This window comes from Hylaeus anthracinus, unplaced genomic scaffold, assembly GCF_026225885.1.
Source record: "Hylaeus anthracinus isolate JK02 unplaced genomic scaffold, UHH_iyHylAnth1.0_haploid 11978, whole genome shotgun sequence".
Taxonomy (NCBI): Eukaryota; Metazoa; Arthropoda; class Insecta; order Hymenoptera; family Colletidae; genus Hylaeus; species Hylaeus anthracinus.
In genome coordinates, this window is record NW_026534326.1 from 4,046,804 (window position 1) to 4,053,447 (window position 6,644).

Genomic DNA, 6,644 nt, shown 5'->3' on the forward strand with positions numbered 1-6,644 from the left:
GGAATTCCAAAATTCCAAGCTGCAAACTTTCAATCTTATATCGGAATACCAAAATTCTAAATGGCGGATCCAATATGGCCGAGATGTACATTGAAAAGTTATTAGATTTTCATGAAACTTGGTATTTATGACTTATTTGAATCGCAAACTTTGAATCCGATATCAGAATTGCAAAATTCAAAATGGCGGATCCTATATGGCCGACATGTATATTGAAATTAAAAAAATTTTTTAAATATTTTTTCGCTATAAATTATTATCTGTACCGATTTTTGACACTGTATCCTTTTTTTTACTTATTATAAATAGATTTTGATATGTTTTTGTTCTGAGTACAGATTTAAAAGCAGTAAGAGTTGCACGTGTTAATAACTTCCTCACTTTTTGACGCTGCGGATTGTTTCAATATACCGACAGTTTCGTTATACCAACGTACACATCAACCACTACCAGAAGCTTGATTCGTTGTTAGTTGCGTGTTTTTATTTGGAATTTAATAAAAAATATTCAAAATGGCATCTATGCGCATGTACAACACTTTTCGAATTGGATAGAAATTCGCAAAGACACGAATATTTAAATAAATAAAAAATACTTTACAACAAAAAAAAGCATCTATAACATAATTTTGAAACAATTTTTAAAAGAACACGAAAATAAATAAAGAGGTTTGTTGTAATTGCTCGTAAATAAAACCAGCTTTTACATGCTGCTTCTAAATCCCTACTCAGGACAAACAAATATCGAAATCACTTTATAATAAGTAAGAATAAGTATTCGGTGTCAAAAATCCGTACAAATAATAATTTGTAGTGGAAAAACAGTTTTTACCGAATCCTTTCCTTCCGACTACTATATATATATATATATCCAATATAGCCGAGATGTATATTGAAAAGTTATTAGAATTTGATGAAACTTGGTATTTATGACTTATTTGAGCCGCAAACTTTGAACCTGATATCGGAATTCCAAAATTCAAAATGACGGATCCAATGTGGCCGACATATATAATTGAAAAGTTATTAGATTTTCATGAAACTTGGTATTTATGACTTATTTGAATCGCAAACTTTGAATCCGATATTAGAATTGCAAAATTCAAAATGGCGGATCCAATATGGCCGAGATGTACATTGAAAAGTTATTAGATTTTCATGATCGGATGATATAGGAATTCCAAAATTCCAAGCTGCAAACTTTCAATTTTATATCGGAATTCCAAAATTTAATATGGCGGATCCAATATGGCCGACATATATAATTGAAAAGTTATTAGATTTTCATAAAACTCTACATATATAATTGAAAATTTATTAGATTTTAAATATAATAATAATAATAATATAAAATATTAATTATAATAATAATATAAAAAGAAACATGTATTTCAATTAAAATGTATAAAGAAAACATAAATGTACAAATTTAGAAAAAAAATATTCTGGAGGATATATATATACACATTCAAATTAAATCTACACTGTCAAATCTTCTTCTTTAAACGTCCCTCTATATCTAAAGAAAGTATCAATAACAAAGATCAATTACATCTGTAAATTATACGCATTAGAAAAATACATTAGCTGGACCAGAGCTCCCCTCTCAAACGAACTCCGGATCACCGGTGTTTACAGCGAAGCAACACGTGAGACCGCCAAAAGTGGCGTCAGTGTTTTCCGACCCCTCGCAAAACCGACATCGGCGACGTTCGCGGTTCCAACGGAAAGAGTTTGAACGTCCGCGAATCCGCGCCGCCGATTGGCCGCCGGCGGTCTGGGTCGATCGGTGGTGGGGGACGCCGGGTCGCTGCGAGGCTCGCAGTACCGCTCCGAATGTCACGGCGGAAGGGTCGCCGTTTCATCCCCGTCGGCGCGTCCCTATCGCTCGTACCGCGTCACCTTGAAATGTTTTCCGCGAACCGAGCATACAGTGAACGATAACAATCGCCGTCCTCTGCTTGAACGCATCGTTGAGAACCAAGTTTCCTCGTGGTATTTAAATAAACGAGTTAATAAACGTAGTAATAAACAACCGCTCACGTTGCGCGAGAAAGAAGTTGAGAAAGAAGTTCCGAAACTCGTTGCTCGTTGAAACGGAACGAAGCAAACGGACTTTTGTGAACGGTTTCTGTGATAAGGGTCCGTAACCACCGGTTACTCGAGCGGATACCACTCGTGCTATACCGCGGACCTGGCTGCTTCCCACCGGAGGAATATTGGTCTGGCAACTTTGAGGATCGTCGTCGGGAGACCTCGGTGAGTGATGGGTTTTTTATTAGCGGGGTTGGAGGTAGAATTTCGGTGATGAGATTTTTTTTTCTTGGGGGGAGGGAGTTTGAATGAAAAGAATAAGGTAATCATGAGGTTACTGGTGTCTGAGAAATGTTTGGCAGGGTCAAGTGACGATTTCTTTGGGTGTCGCTAAGTGAGAAGGAGTGTTTTATTTTAATTTTCTCGAAGCGAGCATGAGTTTGGTGTTATTATTTGTTTTTGTATAGTAGGGTTTATTGATCATAAGGATTGCCCGAATATACGAGAAATATTGAATAATATAAATACAAAAGGAATATGTATCCAAATAAAAATATATGAAGAAAACATAAATGTATAAATTTAAAAAAAGAATATTCTGAAGGGAAAATTGAATGCAATGTTCTAATGTAATATAATTTATTTTTTTATATTAACATTTATCGATAATAACGATTGTCCTCGTATATGACGAATATTAAATGATACAAATATAAAAGGAACATGTATTCAAATTGAAATGTATAAAAATATATAAATGTATAAACTAAAGAAAAAAATGTTGGATTAAAGATGAGTATAGTATGCTAATGCAACCTTGTCGATCATAACGATTGCCTTCACTTGTGACAAACACGTAATAATAATATAAAAAGAAACATGTATTTCAATTAAAATGTATAAAGAAAACATAAATGTACAAATTTAGAAAAAAAATGTTCTGGAGGAAAAATTGAATGCAATGTTCTAATGTAATATAATTTATTTTTGTATATTAACGTTTATAACGATACAATACAATATTTGTATTATAACGGTTATACGACAAATATTGAATGGTATAAATATAAAAGGAGGAATATTTATTCAAATTGAAGTATATAAAAATATATAAATTTATAAACTAAAAAAATTAATTTTGGAGTAAAGATGAGTTTAGTATGTTAATGTACCGATAGACTTCATTTATGACAAACATATAATAATAATATATAAACAAAACATAAATATACAAATTTAGAACAAAAAAATGTTCTGGAGGAAAAATTGAATGCAATGTTCTAATGTATAATAATTTATTTTTGTATATTAACGTTTATAACGATGTAATACAATATTTGTATTATAACGTTTATACGACAAATATTGAATGGTATAAATATTAAAGGAGGAATATTTATTCAAATTGAAATATATAAAAATATATAAATTTATAAACTAAAAAAATAAATTTTGGAGTAAAGATGAGTTTAGTATGTTAATGTACCGATAGACTTCATTTATGACAAACATATAATAATAATATATAAACAAAACATAAATATACAAATTTAGAACAAAAAAATATACTGGAGGAAAAATTGAATGCAATGTTCTAATGTATAATAATTTATTTTTGTATATTAACGTTTATAACGATATAATACAATATTTGTATTATAACGTTTATACGACAAATATTGAATGGTATAAATATTAAAGGAGGAATATTTATTCAAATTGAAATATATAAAATTATATAAATTTATAAACTAAAAAAATAGTTTTTGGAGTAAAGATGAGTTTAGTATGTTAATGTACCGATAGACTTCATTTATGACAAACATATAATAATAATATATAAACAAAACATAAATATACAAATTCAGAACAAAAAAATATACTGGAGGAAAAATTGAATGCAGTGTTCTAACGTAATACAATTTATTTTTGTATATTAAAGTTTATAGATTGTAATTATGCCCTGCAAATATAACAAATATCGAATAGTCATAATGAATATAAATCCAAAGGAAATATGTACAAGAATATAACTATACAAATTTAAAAAAAAAAGTGTTTGTAGAAAGACGAGTTTGATATTACGTATAATGTAACCAAATTATTATTAGCAAAATATTTGATGCATTACAGTAAATGTATTTTATTTTTACGCTTTTTTCAATATTTATCATAACTACTTTTAATGTTTATCATCTGGGGATGATAACTGAGGTCTAAATTATTAATCTACAACAAACATTATTAATATCAATGAATATTACATTGTATTCGTAACACTGATATATTCATCTTATGTAATACCTTTAACACTAAAATTAACAAGCTGGTCAATTTTATTTGTTTACTTCAAACTTGTTTTGATAATCAGTCAATTATTAACAATGATTCAATCGCAAGTTTTAAGGACAATTATTGTAATAGAAAATTATTATAATAGGGAATTATTTTAATTGAAAAATTAATTTGTTCCTCTTTCCTCTAGTTACAAAGATATAGTCGTATAGTATGACACGTATGCGTTGACCTTGGTAGTGTTACTTCAGTCTTTTCTAAGCTGTGTTTTGACATGAACATAATTGATAATAATTTGAATAATAATTCAGTAATAATTGAGATTTATAATACAAGAAAATATTGTAAGTACATGTTAAACATATCTAATTATGCAAAATGAAATTTTACTATTCTATAATCGTATAAATAATATTAATAAAATACAATAATTTCGTAATAATTGACATAGTAGTTTAATAACAGTTGCATGTAATGAATAAACTCCGGATTTGATGCACTTATAATACAAGAAAATATTGCAAGTACATGTTAAACATATCTACTTATGCCAAATGAAATTTTATTATTCTATAATCGTATAAATAATATTAATACAATTATATAATATACAATATATCATATATTAACGTTTATAATATTAATAAAATACATACAATATTAATATTATTTAGAATATATTCACATTTGTATATTTTACCATATTAACGTATCCCATAAATGCACAAAATCAATACTTTAGTAGAGCGACATAATTAAAACTGGTATATTTGCAATATTCGCCATTTTCCTGTCGTTATCATTTCTAACATTAATTGTTTTCTATCACCGATGTATCCATCACACCATGTATGGAGCACTCTTCATGAAAAACAAAATAATTAATGTTCGGTGTTCGAGAAATACGGTTAACTATTTTATTTCGACTTTCCAAGTACGCTATCAAGGCTCTATTACAGAAACTAATAGCGTAACACAATTTAGTGGAACATAGTTAAGTCAGTAACGTAATTATGCATGAAAAATATGTAAAATGGCGAGGAGGGAAGTATAACCAGAGGGAGCGAAAAGTAAAGGTGGACAATAAACGAGGAACTTAGTTGCGAAGGAGAATAAAATGAACGGTATTCTTTGACCTTGATTTTATATGTCTGCCTTGGATGTATTCGTGGGGAATATTGAAAACACGTGGCGTTTAAATTAGTAAATTATTGTCCCGTTTAGGAGAAAGAAACACAAATATCTGCATGTTGGTAATATTAGTAAAATACATGGAATATTAATATTATTTAGAATATATTCACACTTGTATATTTTACATATTAACGTATCACATAAATGCACAAATATCTTCACATTTGTATATTTTATATATTAACGTATCCCATAAATGCACAAAATCAATAGTTTAGTAGAGCGATGTTAACATCTAATATAGAAAAATATCTGTTGAAAACAAATAAAAATTCTTTGTGTCAACATTTGGAGTAGTATCTCCTGCAATTATTATAATTATCAAGGATGCTTGTAACGTGTAGAAGAGTGTTTGCTTGTTTACATAACACAAGTCTCAAACTAATGAATATTACAATGCATCTGTACGAAAGTACAGATTTTAGTAGCCATAAAATATTGTTTATTGTTGCTTGTATACAATTATTATAATTAAAATCTTCATTATGCAAAATGAAATTTTATTATTCTATAATCGTATAAATAATATGATTACAATAATATGATTCTAATATGATTAGAATATACAGGGTGTTCCAAAAATGTTTGAGTTCCTCGAAGGAGGTGATTCGGGAGGTGATTTGAAACAACTATTTCCTTAGCGAAAATGTTGTCCGAGGTTTCCTTGAGAAGATACTAACGGAAAACCCTGGACCAATCAGAGCGCGCGTATACCAGCGGAGGGCGGTCGCCCAGCGCGTAGGCCACACCTACCCCGGGCGCTCCACTGGCATCCTCGCGCTCTGATTGGTCAGTGTTTTCCGTTATAATCTCCTCAACGAAGCCTCGGACAACATTTTCGCTAAGGAAAAAGTTGTTTCAAATCACCTCCCGAACCACCCCTTTCAAGGTGTTACAATATTTTTGGGACACCCTGTATATACAGAGTGGAGGTGATTTGAAACAACTTTTTCCTTAGCGAAAATGTTGTCCGAGGCTTCGTTGAGGAAATATGAACAGAAAACACTGACCAATCAGAGCGCGAGTATGCCAATAAAGCGCCCGTTGATTGGTCCGGCGTTTTTTGTTAATATCTCCTCAACGAAGCCTCGGACAACATTTTCACTAAGGAAAAAGTTGTTT

At 30.1% G+C, this 6,644-nt stretch overlaps 1 protein-coding gene across 1 annotated transcript in view; it reads left to right on the top strand.

Annotated features, from left to right (window-relative positions):
- Positions 1 to 1,623: 1,623 nt before the first annotated feature.
- Positions 1,624 to 6,644, top strand: part of LOC128896991 (uncharacterized) — a 97,615-nt gene continuing 92,594 nt past the window's right edge. The window contains exon 1 of the mRNA XM_054160607.1: positions 1,624 to 2,258. The gene's annotated coding sequence lies outside the window, so the exon portion shown is untranslated. The remainder of the gene's footprint in view (positions 2,259 to 6,644) is intronic.